Source organism: Dunckerocampus dactyliophorus, chromosome 11, assembly GCF_027744805.1.
Source record: "Dunckerocampus dactyliophorus isolate RoL2022-P2 chromosome 11, RoL_Ddac_1.1, whole genome shotgun sequence".
Taxonomy (NCBI): Eukaryota; Metazoa; Chordata; class Actinopteri; order Syngnathiformes; family Syngnathidae; genus Dunckerocampus; species Dunckerocampus dactyliophorus.
Window position 1 is genome coordinate 3,338,730 of NC_072829.1, and position 15,547 is coordinate 3,354,276.

General features: G+C 40.9%; 1 long non-coding RNA gene across 1 annotated transcript in view; it reads right to left on the minus strand.

The window, feature by feature from the left end:
• The window catches only part of LOC129190288 (uncharacterized), a 44,993-nt gene extending 34,234 nt beyond the window's left edge, over positions 1 to 10,759 (minus strand). Inside the window, exon 1 of the long non-coding RNA XR_008572972.1 lies at positions 10,367 to 10,759. This is a non-coding gene — a long non-coding RNA (uncharacterized LOC129190288). The remainder of the gene's footprint in view (positions 1 to 10,366) is intronic.
• Between the last annotated feature and the right edge of the window lie 4,788 nt (positions 10,760 to 15,547).

The window sequence follows — 15,547 nt, forward strand, 5'->3', positions numbered from 1 at the left end:
ACATGAGTTTTGGTCCAGATCGCCCAGCCCTAAGTTAGAGCATAGAAAACCTGTTTATGACCTTCTAAATTTGATTTCAAACATTATTAGAGCCCTCTACACATGAACTAAAAACCCTATCGTCACCTTTACACTTCTATTACCCAATATAGTACAAATAAGAGAAAATAAGGCATAAATAAGACTCATGCTCATGTGCGATAAATGTGTTCCATAGGGGAGCTGAGTGAGGGGCGGACAGGAAGTGACATAGGGGGTTCAGAGTTGTGTTTCACCTTAGCATGGGTTATGGCAGCAACAGTAGTGCGTATTTTTATTGTGCCTGTTATAAAAGCCTGTTGTTCCGGTGATCAAGTCTGGCGCTTGTGTGTCTCGCCGAGACATTAAAGTAACATTACTGACACCGAAAGACCAGTGTGAAATACTACACATCATCATCATTTTTCAATGCGTCTTTTGAATGCCTTATATTTGTATTTTAGCTCATTTAGCCATTTTATGCTTGAAAACGCTTCATTTAGGCAAAAAATATGTAGCATTTGCTTAAATATGCATATGTTTTGACTAATAATAGGCGGCATTCAACCACAAAACAGCATGATTTATTCATGAATACATTTTTGAAAAACTGTGATAGAGTGAAGTGGCAAGGGACGACAGTATAACAATCCCGCCTTAATTTTGCTCACTGTCCATCAAGGAAATTCCTCTTCATTGGAATGTGGCATTATTATCTTTGTAAAAACAATGTTTTTCTCCTATTTCACAAAAACAAATGTACGGTAATGTATTTCTTTATCAGCATCAATGCTAAAATATTGTGAGGCAAATTGTGTCCATGTATGAAAAACAGTGTGAATTTATGAAGGGTCTTTTCTGCAAGACTATGACTGAACGACTTTAAGCATGGCAAACAGTTAGGTCTCCATCAGGGGAAGTGAACAAACACCCCTAAATAGCCCTGATAGTCTGCTGTAACACTGAGAATTATTAGCACTGCTGCGCAACATTACAGATTTCAATTAATTCTGATGGGCACAGATGTTGCGTCACTGCCACGCGAGGCAGGCTCGTTTCGATGTAAATTGAAGCTGTTAGACGAGGAGAGGGATGCTCACCAACTGAAACAGGCAAGCTCACAGCCTGGGATTATGGATGGTCCAAAGATAATTGGGAGGGTGGGGGGATATTTCATCGACTGCTTTTCAAAGGAAAACAAGCTACACTTCTACAGCACAGATGTTTGTTCTGTGCACCAGCAAATAGTCATTCCAGGCCAGGGGATGAGCTAGGAATACAAAAACTGCTGCCGTCGGGTTCCTGACAGGAGCCCGGGAGAGTCCGCCGAGGTCAGAGTCTGCCTGACCCCCCTCATCCAAACAGGATGTGCTTAAAGAAGGATGAGAAGTTCTGTAAAGCCGACCAGAACGTGTCAAAGGACTCATTTTTCTTCTGGGCTTCTCTCCGTGGATGTGTGGGAACCAAGGCTGCTGCGATGACAGCTAATGCAGCGTCGGGCGCTGTGATGAAGTCACACCATTGTTAGCTTTCGATCGGTGGCCTAAACGGCGGCGACCTCACTGGGACGCACTTCCTTCGACGACTTTGATGCATGAAAGTGTGAGGAACAAACAGCTTCCTTGTCAGATGCTCCAACCTCAACCTGAAAAAATGGCTTTAATGAGGCAGGAGGATCACATTAGACAAAAATGACTCAAACCTCAACACCGAGATTGGATTTACACGACGTGGTTCAAGTCACGCATCTGACTTTACATCATGGCATATCCTAGAAGCCCAAATAGAAAAAAAACCCCGTCAGACCAGTTGCAAGTGTGGATATAAATCAGATACGAACGTGACAGCTGCTAATGCAAGGCTGTCCAAAGTGCGGCCCGGCGGCCATATGTGGCCCACAGCTGTTTTTTAATTGGCACGTTCAAAAAATATAATTTAAACTAAATTTAAACTACAAAAAAAATTGGAAAAATCAGCAGTAAATTTACAAAGAGAAAAGTTGTAATCGAACCAGAGAAAGTTGTCATTTTAGGAGAATAAATATAAATAAATAAAGATTAAGAGTAATATTATGATGACAAATAATGCCATTTTAGTAGCATCATGTTGAACTATTAAAGAAAAAAGACATTTTTTTCAAGTCATAATATTATGACAAATAAAACGAATAAAGTTGTAATTTTTGGAAATTAAAATTGCATAAAAAGTTTATAATGATAAAAGAATAAAGTCATAATTATGAGAGAAAATTTACAAGAGGAAAGTTGAACTAGTTAGAAAATAAAAAAAAAACGACAAATGGAAAAACACAAAATTTTATGAGAATAAAGCCAAAATATTAATTTTAAAAAACTTTTCAAATGAGGAAAAAAAGTCACAATTTTATGAGAACAAACTCGTATTATAATCAGCAAAAATGCCATCATTTTTATTAGCATGGTATTTAAACAGTAAAGAAAAAAATAATTACAAAAAAATGTAATATTATGAGAAACAAACAGAAGAACAAATAAAGTTGTCATTTTTGGAAAATTTGATTGCGGAGAAAGTTATAATGTTACAAGAATAAAGTCATAGTGATAAAAGAAAATTTACAAGAACAAAGTTGAAAAGTTGGAAAAAAAACACGACAAAAATGGAAAACAGCTGTAATTTTACAAGAATAAAGTCAAATTATTAATTAAAAAAGTGGTTTTCAACCGTGAAAAAAAGTCGCAATTTTATAAGATTAAACTCCTAATGTTATATTTAAAAAAAAACATAATTTTAGTAGCACAGAATTGAAATGGTAAAGACAAAATACCTTTTAAAATTGTAATATTATGCAAAACAAACAAAACTAAATGGAAAATTTGATTTCATAAAAACTTGTGACATTGTGGGAACAAACTGAAAATATTATGAACATAAAGCCATACTATCATTAGAAGAAACATTACTAGAAGAAGTTGAAATACAGTACAGTAGTACCTCGCATAACGTAAACCTCCTTTTACGTAAATTCCACTGAATGCAAAGAATTTATGTCAAGTTTTTGCATCGTATTACGTCAGAAATTCCATATAATGTAAAGCGTCAAGTCGGTGCAAGTTCAGAAATTCGATTTGAAAAGCTCGCGCGACAGAGGGAGGGAAACATTTTCCACGACTAACAAAGTACACTTGGTGACGCCTTCTGACGATTCACGCTCTCATTGGCTGATTATCGGGGCACCGCCTACGCTCTCATCTCATTGGCTGATTATCGGGGCGCCGCTTACGCTCTCATCTCATTGGCTCAGCGCGTACGTGAGTTTGTGTGAGAGACAGGCTTCTCCCTTCAACCTCCCTTCCTCATCGTAGTCGCCCTTAAACTAGTTGATTGTTTTTGTTTTTCAGTTCTATTCATTTACAGTAATCTTATTCATTACCTTATTTTATATTGGAATGTTACTCTACTCTGTTTATGCTAACGTTTTCTTATATTTTCCCACCATATTTGGTGGACTTTGAATATTTTGAAGTGCCAAAGGGGTCAGTTTGGGAAGATGTATTGTTGGGAAGATGTATTTTACGTTATACTTCGTATAACGTAAAAACCCTATAACGTAAACGTTCTCGGAACGGATTATTTACGTTGTAGGGGCGTCTACTGTATTTGGAAAATTAAACAAAAAAAAAAAATGGGGGAAAAAAAAGAGCATACAAAAAAGTTCATACTAATAATACCTACTGTACATCACAAAGCTGAGATGCAGCGTTTTTCCTGACATATACTTCACAAAATATCAAAGTGGCACTTGCATCCTTTCATTTGTCAGTATGTGGCCCTCGCTGGAAAAAGTTTGGACACCCTAATGAATGTGCTAATGAATGGTAATTTTGGAGTCTTTCTATTGATTTCTTTGATAAAAGGTGACGGCTAATATATGGTGCTGGTGAGAAGATGTCCAGTGTAATCCATATGATAAAAACATCCTCTAATTTAATTTTAATTGCCTGTCCAAGAGACAGCTTGTCCAATCCTGCTGTCTTCCCGGTGCCCCGTCTCCTCCTAACATCTTGACGAGCGGCAGGATTCACAACAACAGGTGTACAGTCGGTAACGAGGTCACAGCCCTTCCACATTTGGCTCGCTAAAGACGGGCCGCAAGGAGAAAGCCGTGACGAGCCTGCAAGCCGGGATACTAAAAGAGTGTGATTTATCACCTTTGCCAGCACTCTGCCGCGAGGGTTAGTGTGTTGACAATGACTTCACCCAAGTGTGTCCACAAAGCGTCATCTTGTAGCGCTCTTCTCCAGACTTTATTGCAGCCACATCTACAAGTGGCAGCCCACGCCATAAATATCGCATGCATGTCACCACTTTAACGCGATAGGTGTAGTGCCGTGGCACATGACAATTACACAAGCTTCTTAGTACTTGGAGGAGGTTCTTAAAGGTCCCCTAATGTGCAAAAGTGACTTTTTAACAATAATGTGTGTTTATGAGCACCAAACGTGATAAAAATCTATCATCTGCCTTACTTCTTTGCTCCACTTTTGAGAGAAAAGGCACTCAAACAAGTTGCGTCTTCTCATGACATCATGAAGAAAGAACCTCCTTCCTCATGGACATGATACCGTCTCTGACCCACCCCTAGCTAGATGAAACTCCCCCATGTGGGCTATATGCCCACCACTTTATAAAAAAAAAAAACCCAAACAAACAAAAAAAGGCTTCACCATACATCTTAAAATACAGCTACAACTAGAAAAGCACTCAGAGAGTGCGGACCTCCCCCCATATTGTGATTTACACCATAAATATTCGTCCTACATTTATCGTGTCTACATATTAAGATTCCTTGACCATGAAAATATGAGCAATTAGCAATTGGATCCATAATGATATCAATATTAGTTCAGTAGTTATTCACACAAATCGCGTTTTCTGTAATGGCGGTTTTCTTTTGGATGTATCTCCAGAGCTTTTGAAGATACAACAAATCTGTTGGCACGCTCCAGATTCCACAGTGTCTTGGCTGCACAGTATATAACGGTGTTTGTTGCATCTTTATAGCTGTTGTCTTCCTGTGATGAAAATTCCAAATGTCCCGTATTTTTTCATATTGTGGATCATAGTATCTGGAGTTATTCCCTTATCTGGATCAGCCTTTGATATTTTGTAGAACCTGTTGGAAACTTATCCTGTATTATTTTTCCAAGTGCTGTGACCATTTTTTGCGGAGTTATATTCACAAATGCCAAAAATGGTCCTATCCCGCAATGTTAAAGAATCCTTTAAAAAAATTTCCTGGATCCAGACCATGATTCGGAACACCCCTAAAATTTAATCCATTATTCTATATCCCATTTCGGACAATTCCTGAAAATTTCATCCAAATCAATTCAGAACTTTATTGAGTAAGTTAGCCATAGTTCCCCCCATATTTGGATTTACACCATAAATATTAGCCCTACATTGGTATGTTAGCATGCTAGCAGTGCTAACACGCTAACACATAGCATAATAGTGCTTATAAAAGTGTTTATATGTGTCAGGCTAAGAAAATGGATAAAAATGCTACTATGTTAATGCTAGCAATGTTAATGTGCTAATGTTAGCATGCTAACAACTGGCATGATAGTCTTTATATAAGTGTCTACCTATGAAAAAGGCTAATAATGCTACTATGCTAATGTTAATATGCGAGCAACGGTAATATGCTAATGTTAGCATGCTAAAACCTAGCGCAGGGGTCACCAAGGTTTTTCCTTGTGAGAGCTACTTTTATAAAATGAAAATGGCCAAGAGCTACTCATTTTTGTAATATTTATTTTCTTATTTTAAACCCAAACAAAGCGAATATGCTTGTTTTACCAGAACATGAACAAAACGCTGGTGTCCACAACTCACATTTTGTATTTCAGAATGCATTTCTTTCTACTGTTCTTTCATTATTAACTGAAAACCTGAATGAAAAGCAGGCTTGCGGGCACCTCATGCCGTCGTGGGGGGCTACCTGGTGCCCGCGGGCACCACGTTGGTGACCCCTGACCTAGCGTAATAGTGCTAAGAGTTGATATACGTGTCTACCTATTAAAATAGCTAAAAATGCTAGTCTGCTAACGTTAGCATGCTAGCAATGCTAACATTAGCATGCCAACACCTAGCATGATAGCACAAAGTACCGAATGAGTTGAGAATTTTGACTTTGGAGCGGTCATAATCTGTTGAGAAATGTGGCCGTAGAGCAGGTAATAATAATTTGTCGTAGAAAAACAAGTGAAATTTGGGGAAATTTTATGAGTTCTTCTCTATCCCATTGCCGACAATTCCTGAAAATTTCATCCAAATCCATTCAGAACTTTTCAAGTTATTTTGAACACTGACAGACCGATAAACGCTGGCAAAAACATAACCTCCTTGGCGGAGGTTAAACATACATGGGAGCTGCAAGTGTTACCAAGTCGTTTTTCTTTAGTGAATAGGCTACCCTCGCAAGGTGTTAAAATGTGAATGTAAGGTTAGCGCTTTAACATAGTTATGCTCGTGCTGCCAACGTTTGTGTTTGTCAAAAAAGCGGATAAAGTACACAACAGCTCTTCTTGGAGACACACACTGTCAGAGACCAACACAGTGCAGCTCAGCTTTTGTTAGACAATCACTAGAGATTGACCGACATTTTTTTTTTTCAGGGCGGATACTGATTTTTAGCAGTCAAGGAGGCCGATAACCGATATTTGGAGCCGATACTGGCGACAGAAATGTGAAATACGTAATAATGACACAAACTATCATGATTCCATATTACTATGGGTGAAAAAATAGCGCAATAGTGTTTGTGCTTGTGGTTAAGGAAGACGTACCTAGCGATGTGATTCCAATTTGGAAGATATTTTTTATGACACTCTGATTTCGTTTACGCAATTAAGACAGTATGCGGCAAATGGCGCTCTTACCTTGAAGCCCGGAAGTGTGTTGTGTGTGTTGAGAATGTGTCTTGACGGTTAAGACAGCTGGGTGCAAGAATCAACGTGCGTACAGCGAGAGTCGCGCACACGCACACGCACACAGCCGCGCTAGCATGCTCTGCTAAACTAAGCTAACCGACCTGGCTTCAGGCATTTCTACATTTTTTTTGCCAACTTTTGCCGGTGCAGACAGAGCGGCGCGGCTGCATCGGAGCCAACATCACCAACTTCATGGCGATATGTGTCAAAATTATGAATATCAGTTGATAATATCGACCCGGACGATTAACGGTCGATCACCAACAATTACCTGCTAGCTTTTTATGCTTAATTTTAACATTCATTAAAGCTATTTGGACAAAAGCTAGGATGTTTTATGTTTTACATTTTGTTCCCTTACTGTACAAAAATGAAGCGATCTTAACAATGAAGCACATACTGATCTGTGATTATGGCTGCGTACTGTTACTACTACCGCTAATGTAGCTAATATAATATACACTGGAACCTCAGTTTTTCTCATTAATTAAGTCCAAAAAGCAATTTTTGTCAGAGGAAATAATGTAAATCCAATGAATCCAGACACCCAAAAATATGAATAAAAAATAGCGAATAGTTTTAGATGCAGCAAACAATGCGAAATAAAGAGGAATGGATGACACTCACTGTTGTCAGGGATTTCCTGTACATGCTGGTGAGACTGAATTCAAAAGTCTTTCTCATGTTCTTGATCAAATTTTCTGTCACTCAACTTTATTTGGCCCCATGGCGGATTTTTAAGCAGTCACAGTCAATTAAAAAAAAAAATGCATGAACAGTGAGTCAGTGAGACTTTGCTTGGATTCAGTACAGGGCAAACTGACTCGTTTATTACGTGCAATATTGTAGGACAATCAAGAAAACAGGCAAAATGCATGCAAATAGGCAGTCACCACTAATGGATATTGGTACTAAATCAGAATGAGTACATTTACTACTGTAAACCCAAATATCCCTCGAGCTTCATTTTGCAGGTCACTGTAAATGTGTCCCCAACGTTTGCACCTGGCACACATTGGCTGTTCCAATGCTACTTCACCCACAAAGTCACATTGAAAGAGTCACTACACACACACACACACACACACACACACACACACACACACACACACACACACGCGCGCACACACACGCGCACACACGCACCTGGCCAGCTCTCCCAAACACCCCCTGTGGCAGCGTCACGTCATCTATCCTCCCATCAGAGGTGGCTGGAAGCGTGTGTGTTGTGGTGGGGGTGGGGTGGGGTGGGGTGGGGTGGGTTGGGTTGGGTGCCAACCAAATAACTTCGAAGCTGTCACCGTGGAACAGCCCCCCGCGCTTCTCCCAAGCCGCTGCCACCCTTGCCCCCTTTCCCCGCCCCCGAGCGGCTGTGAGCGTCTGTCATCGCCCGGAACAAGATGTCGTGTCAAGGCGAGGAAATTACACCATAACGAGGCCCACTTGAGATTAGGCTAATGAGAAAATCAAAACACAATTTAATTCTTGTCAGTGGCAAAGCGTCTTTAAATTACCTCTGCTACTCGCATGCTGATTAAGAGAAGTCTGCCAGTCAGAGCACCGCCTCGTATAAACAGCCTCTGGGCTTTTTGGACCATGCTTGGCATGCACGTACACACACACACACACACTGTGTTTGATGACTGTGTCAACGCTATTAACAGCTAGCTAACATTTCCTCTTTAAAGTTGGCAACAATGAGGCGTCCACATCCCTAAATTAGATTAATCTTCACCTACATAACGTCCGTGGTGTGCTCCTCGACTTGATGTCACGACGGTAATTAAGTGGTAAAATGTAAGCTACAGCGTGTCCTGATATGGCCGCCTGGCTATTCCCAAACAACCTGCCAGCATATGGCGGCGAATGTTTCATTTCCCTAATCGGCCCTGGGAGGAGGGGAGGGAGGAGGGCGAGGAAGCTGATCTGGGTTGCCTGGCAACCGTGAGCTGCTGCATCCAGCGCTGTCAATTGGTTCTGCCAACAATTGGGGCTTATCAGGTTCTGCGGCGCTCCGAGCTTGCTCACAAATGAGGACAAGTGAGGAATGTTAATTAATAACACTGCTTTTCTTTTTGGCGTGGTTTGCTCCGGGACATGTCAGCAGCACCGGCGTCAGGCAGCAGCTGGTTGCTTTCTACGTGCTACGTGCAGAGTTCACATGTTTTGGACACTTAAGTTAGGACTTTATGATTACTTTAGTGATACTGTCCGTACGGGTTGCCATAATACTCCATGAGGCAAAATGGGAATGCACTACTCGGCTGCAACCAGAAGAGGCGCTGTTGATACCGACCCAACTAGTTTGCGGGCTAATACAGTCCAACATGACGTTAGCTAAGGCTCAGTCAAAAAACAACAAGTTTTTTTTCCTGTGGTGTTTTTTAAAAGTTATCTGCTCACCGCTAAACACACACAGCAATTTAAAAATCCAGGGATCCAGCCCCAAAACCAAACTTTTTAGCTGCTTCTTCTTCACTGGTGCCGGCGAAGCGCTCATCGAAACTAGGAATCGAAATAAAAACATTTCAACGATCCCGGGAGAATCTGAAAGTTAATCCCGGTTCCCATCGATACTCAAAACTCGATGCCCAACCAGTCAAGTCAGTTGTCGTATGTGCTTATGAGGTGTGTTAAGAAGTGACAAATTACAGTCACAGACAGTCCCATTAAGATGTGTTTGTCAGCGAGAGCGAACAGGTAGCACCAATCTAAAAATAAAAATAAAAATCTGTGGCAGTCCAAATGTATTCATGGCGGGCTGCCACAAGTAAATGAATGCATGGGAAACCGTGGTGTGCAAATGTGTGACCCTGTCAAGTCTGTGAATTAAATGTTGTTGTGTAAATGAGATTAATAAATAAGATAAATAAAAATTGAATGACTTTCATAGATGCTATATAGAAAGTAAAATCGGCCTAGAGGGTCAGGGGGTGCCGAATAAAGTGGCAGGGGAAACACTGTATATCCAATTAATAGGCCTTTATTGACCTTCACCATCATGATTCTGAAGGTCAAAATCAAACTGATTGTAAGTTGTGACTGGTAAGACATTAAAAAACACGATATTCTTATGTTGGTTAGAATTCAATATATAACCCCTTGAAGCTAAAACAATTATTTTGGTTGTGATTAGCAGAAGGGTATTGGTTATTGGAGCCCTACGTTATTTCACGTACAGCTAATAAATAAGACGTCATTTTAGAATTCGTCATCTACAAACAGTGGTAATAAATAATACAAATAAACCTCCAAACAATACAACCACTGTTGTTCCCTACACACACGACTTTCATGAGCAACCATTCATTCTATATTTGTTACTTAATAACAAATGCTGAGCTCATTTACTGTATATAAAAATATTTACTCACCTGTGCTGCTGAGTAGTTGGAGACAAATCCACCCATTAGGACATCACCACGCAGATACACGTCGATAACCATGGCAACCATGGTGTATTCAGTACATTATTGGTAAGTATAGCCATGTCATCTTTCAGCCATGGTTGGTTTAAAAAAAAACGCTGAAGACCAGTTAGCTTGCGCTGTTAGCGAGCTAGCTAGCTAGCGCTCACTAATCGATTTTCTACTCAAATACACGAAAATGTCTGAAATCGTGGTGCGCATAATGCATAGTTTTGCCCTAGTTGGACCAACGTAAAATATATCTCGTCAAAAGACTCATGAGTTTGAGTTTAATTGCCATATTTGGAAAGTATTGTGCAGCAGGCCTGTACAGCTAACGATTGACATGGCAGACTTCGTACCTGGCAACAAACAGGGGGTCGAACCTGATTGGTTGAAATTTCTAACCTTAAAAGGGACTGTACAGGAAGTAGTCTACCCAAGCATGGAGAAAGATTCCCTTTAACCCACGTTGGTTGTTGTTTTTTGTGTCTGTTTTTTTTTTTTTTTTTTTAATTTAAACAATAGTTCAGTTCATTTTGGTACAACCAATTAACAGTATAGATCATGTGATCACACATCTGCTGTTTATGTGGTTATAATGGGAATACTTATACAGTACTTTTACTTATACAGTAATACTTACAGATGGGAATACATACAGTATATAAGCATAAGTATATATACAGTATAACAGCTTGTCTTATCTTTTTTATTGCATCGTTGGTAATAGTTTATTTTTGAGCTGAAACACAAAATCTAAACAGCACACACAATTTTTTTTAATCCAAATTTTTTATGAAACAGTGCTTTCACTATTTAGGATGTTCTCTTATTTCACACCTTATTTCAAACCAGGTGAGCCAAGTTAGCTAATCCCTGCTACAGACCAAACTGTGCATCCATGTGAAAAGAAAAGCCTCCACCATCCTCTCACGTGCTTCACCGGTGTCGCTTTGATTGCTCCACATTGAGCAGCCAAGCATCAAACGCCATTTCCACCTCTTTTCGTGCTCCGCCGCTCTGGTCGAGACATATGGCACGTAGACACCATGGCTATTTTTCAGATAACTTATCACACGAGAGGACGCAAATGCTGGGGTGGACCTGACCTCCTACTGGTACTGTGTTGGCTTTAGGAACGTGTAGCCATGATTACTATGACAGGTCAGGCTGACGTGGGTTGCATTTTCTTCTTTTTCTGCTTATTTTTTTGCAACACCAATTCCAAAAGAGGAACTAAATGCAAGCGTACCAAGCACTGTAACTCATTATAAAACATTTGTTTACGTTTTATAGTGGTTGACTTATTTTTACACTTTTACAGATTTTTTAAATTTTTTTTACAAAAAATAGTATTTATTGTTTTTTTGTTTACCTTTTCTAAGCTACACCATGTGACTTAAAACATTGGCTGTTCGGGTGATAAAGGTTGACCCTGGAACAGATTATTTATTGCATTATTGCCAATCTGCATTCTGCCAGCGATCCCTTAAACCGCTACATCCTCCCGAATCGTCCGAGCTGAAAGAGTTAAGACTTCCTCTCCTGATGGCCTGATGTTGGCAATGCATGACAGCACCACCTGACAGCGCCCGCCTATGGATGACAGATGAGAGCGTGGTGTGGTGTGTATGAGGTGTGTGTGTGGTGTGTATGTGAGGGCATGATTATGAAGATGGGGCGTTCACGGGAGAGCAGTGACAAACACACACGCAATCAGCTTGTGCCAACCGCTTAAAGACATACCAGTGCATGCCGACCAATACACAGTACTCGCTCGGCATACTCCCATCTATTTGACACAGTAATTACAGCACACACAGATTCCAATGATGGATGAACTCCCAGTCGGGGATGAGGAGTCTCTCTTCCTCCCATTCTCTCCCTCGTCTTTCTCTCATCCAGGCGTGATGCCCTTGGAGGTTATAAACAGAAACACTTTTGCAGATTATTATGATTTATTATGTAAAGTGCTTACTCAAAATACACTGCATCCCTAATAAACTAGCCCAGTTTGACTCCTTGTGACCGCCCTTTTGTGTTTCAGTCTTCACGCTGACGTTGTCACCTGGCGCCGTCAACAGTGGACGTGACTGACAGGTAAAGTCTAACTCTTGGTGCAAACAAAGGGTAAGGCAGCTCCTGGTTATCGGACAATGTCCTCAAACTACAAAAAGCCACAAGGAAACGCACACTTCTTCTCTACTGTCGGCAGGTTTTACTGCAGGGTGATGTAAAAACCTGGCGGAAACTTACTGATTTTGAGTCTAAATAGCTGCCTCACCCCACCCAAACCAACCTGCACTTCTCTTCATTCATAATTCACCGGACCTTACCACATGATAAGGCATGTATTATGAGCACACAAAGGCTATTAAGGTGAAAATTTCTTACCAAGAAAATGCATGATATGCTGCTTTGCTGCTATGCCTCACTGACAAAACGTGCCATTGGACTGTTGATATAATAATAACAATAATTGTAATTATTATTATGTCTGCCTCTTCTCTCAGTATTTTTCCATCAGTCATATGTAAGTGTTGTGCAACTCTTATTGTGCTCTGTGAGTGTGTGATGTGTCATGGAGGGTGAGTGTGTTTGTCATGATGCCGTCTATGAGAAGTTATTAGACTGAATTTGAAAGTGTAATAATATTACGTCTGAATTACTGTATGTCTACTATATTAGGTAATAGGAGCACAAATGTGATCATAGGTGTGTTATTTCATGCCTAGAGGGTTCTAATAATGTAGAAAGTCATATTTAGAAGGTTATAAACAGGTTTTTCTATGCCCTAACTACAAAAATATTCCATTTCTAAATATCCTACTTAAAAATTCAAAATTCACTTGACACGATCGATCTGAAATTGATTAATCACGATAAACTTTTGTTTTGACCATTGCACATGTCATTCTAGGTTATCAAAATCATTAATTGTATTGCAAGCTAAAATGGATGAAGTATCACCCTGATGTCGGTATAAGCGGTATAAGCTGTATTCCATCCATCCATTTTCTATGCCGCATATCCTAATTAAGGTCGCTGAGGTATGCTGGAGTCGATCCCAGCTGACTTCGGGCGAGAGGACTGGTCGCCAGCCAATCGCAGGGCACATATAGACAAACAATCATTCAGGCTCACAATGGACAATTTAGAGCTGCCGATTAACCTAACATGCATGTTTTTGGAATGTAGGAGGAAACCGGAGTACCCGGAGAAAACCCACGCACGCACGGGAGAACATGCAAACTCCACACAGAGATGCCCAAGCAGAGATTCGAGCCCAGGTCTTCCCGATCGCCTGACTGTGTGGCCAATATGCTAACCGCTTGGCCCATAAGCTGTATTATATTATGCAAATAAAGTCAGTGTTAATATGGTAACAACTTTATTAGCGGGATAAAAGCTGTAAGCACAATGAAGGGAGGAAGGGGAGGGGGCCCGAAAGCAGCGCTGTCGCCCTGGGCAACAAGCGCATCCAGAGGCGTCCTCCTCACTCGGGAATCAACCACCCCTGACGCATCAAAAGTTGTCATTGGGGGAAAGAGAGACACGGCAAGGTCACAGCAAATGTGGCAGGCGACCTTCTCGTCGCCTGCTGATGTCTTTTTCATTATTCGCTGAGGGGAGGTAGAGCGGGGGGTCCGATCCAGATGACTGCGCCCTCGGATGGGCCTGAAATGTGCAGCATAATGGGGGATAATGTCATCACCCACATGAATGGATCCAGAGTGGCGTTAATGTAGTGGTGATCTTTTCCTGTGTTTCTTTGTAAACATACAGAGGAGCTAACTAATGATATACATTACACATCCTCATTCTCTCGGTTTGCAAAAACACTGTAACACAGTGTTCCCTTGCTCCATCGCAGTTCACCTTTCGCAGACTTGCTGTTTTGCTGATTTTTTAATTAGGCCAAACAGTACCCCAATAAACTCAACTTACCCAATCATCAACATTTAAGTGGCCGTCATCGCATTCGCATTTGGAATCCATTGTCGGGCTCTGGGGTGGAACCTTGCGGTTCCTTAGTGATGTCCCGATCCTTTCTTCAGCTGATCAGCTGCCGTTTTGCTGTATTTTGAAGATCGGATAATATCGGCTTCCGCCACAAGCTAGGGTCAATCTGGTTGCCGTATCACCTTCGGAACTCGGAGCCTGTGGCCAACACAGTAGGTGTGGTAATGACACTCACATCTGGTTGCCACTTGACTCCCGCCACCCGCAAGAAGAAGAAAAGGCAACGCCACCATGCAGACATGTCCGCGGTCTACCGTGGTGAAGTTAGTTTCACATTGGACGTTGGGTATTGGGCTCCGTAGCTACAGAGGTAGTGCCCCCTCACTGTGCCCAGACTGCTTTGTCATGGTGCGGGGAGCTTGCACACAGTGGCGGAGCTACGTGGTGGCCAATGGTGGCCGTGGCAACACCACTGGCCATCTCGACATTTCAGGTATCCACTTATTGCCACCCCTATGGGAGTAATGGTCTCACCTTGGCCACCCCAATGAAAATTTTCTGTCTCCGCCACTGCTCGCACGGGAAGTGCTGCTATAGCCGCTGGTTGTTTATACTAGGGACCGGCAATAAATTACTATTACGCTGAAGTGAGTTTGTTAAAAAAAATGTCATATATTCTAAATCACACCACAAATTGATCTACAACCACGTCAAATGATTAGTCCTACCCTAAAAGTATTTTGCACGCCCATTTTTTTTCCCAATTTTATCCTTTATTGGATGGATCTTTTATTGGATTAGGGAGCTAACTCACAGAGGTTTGTTACAAAAGCTAAACAATATTGTTGGCCATGCTGTGTAACAGAAAAGTACATTTGGTTGCATTGGTTGCATTATTTTTAATGCTTTGAAGAGCTATTTTTATAACCAATAATCCAAATCCCTCGACTACATTTGTGTGCATAACATGTCATTTAATTCATGTGATCGCCCCTCTAGCAGGCAATTAATGACTGCCGCTACCTAAAGACTGGAAATAATCCACAATGTTAAGAAGAAAAATTTGATATTTTGCTTGGTTACATTTTCACATGAGCACTGATAAATAAAATAAAAAATAAATAAGTAATCATCCTACATATCTTTTCATCAGTCTGATGTTGGCATCCTTCCGTTTGAATG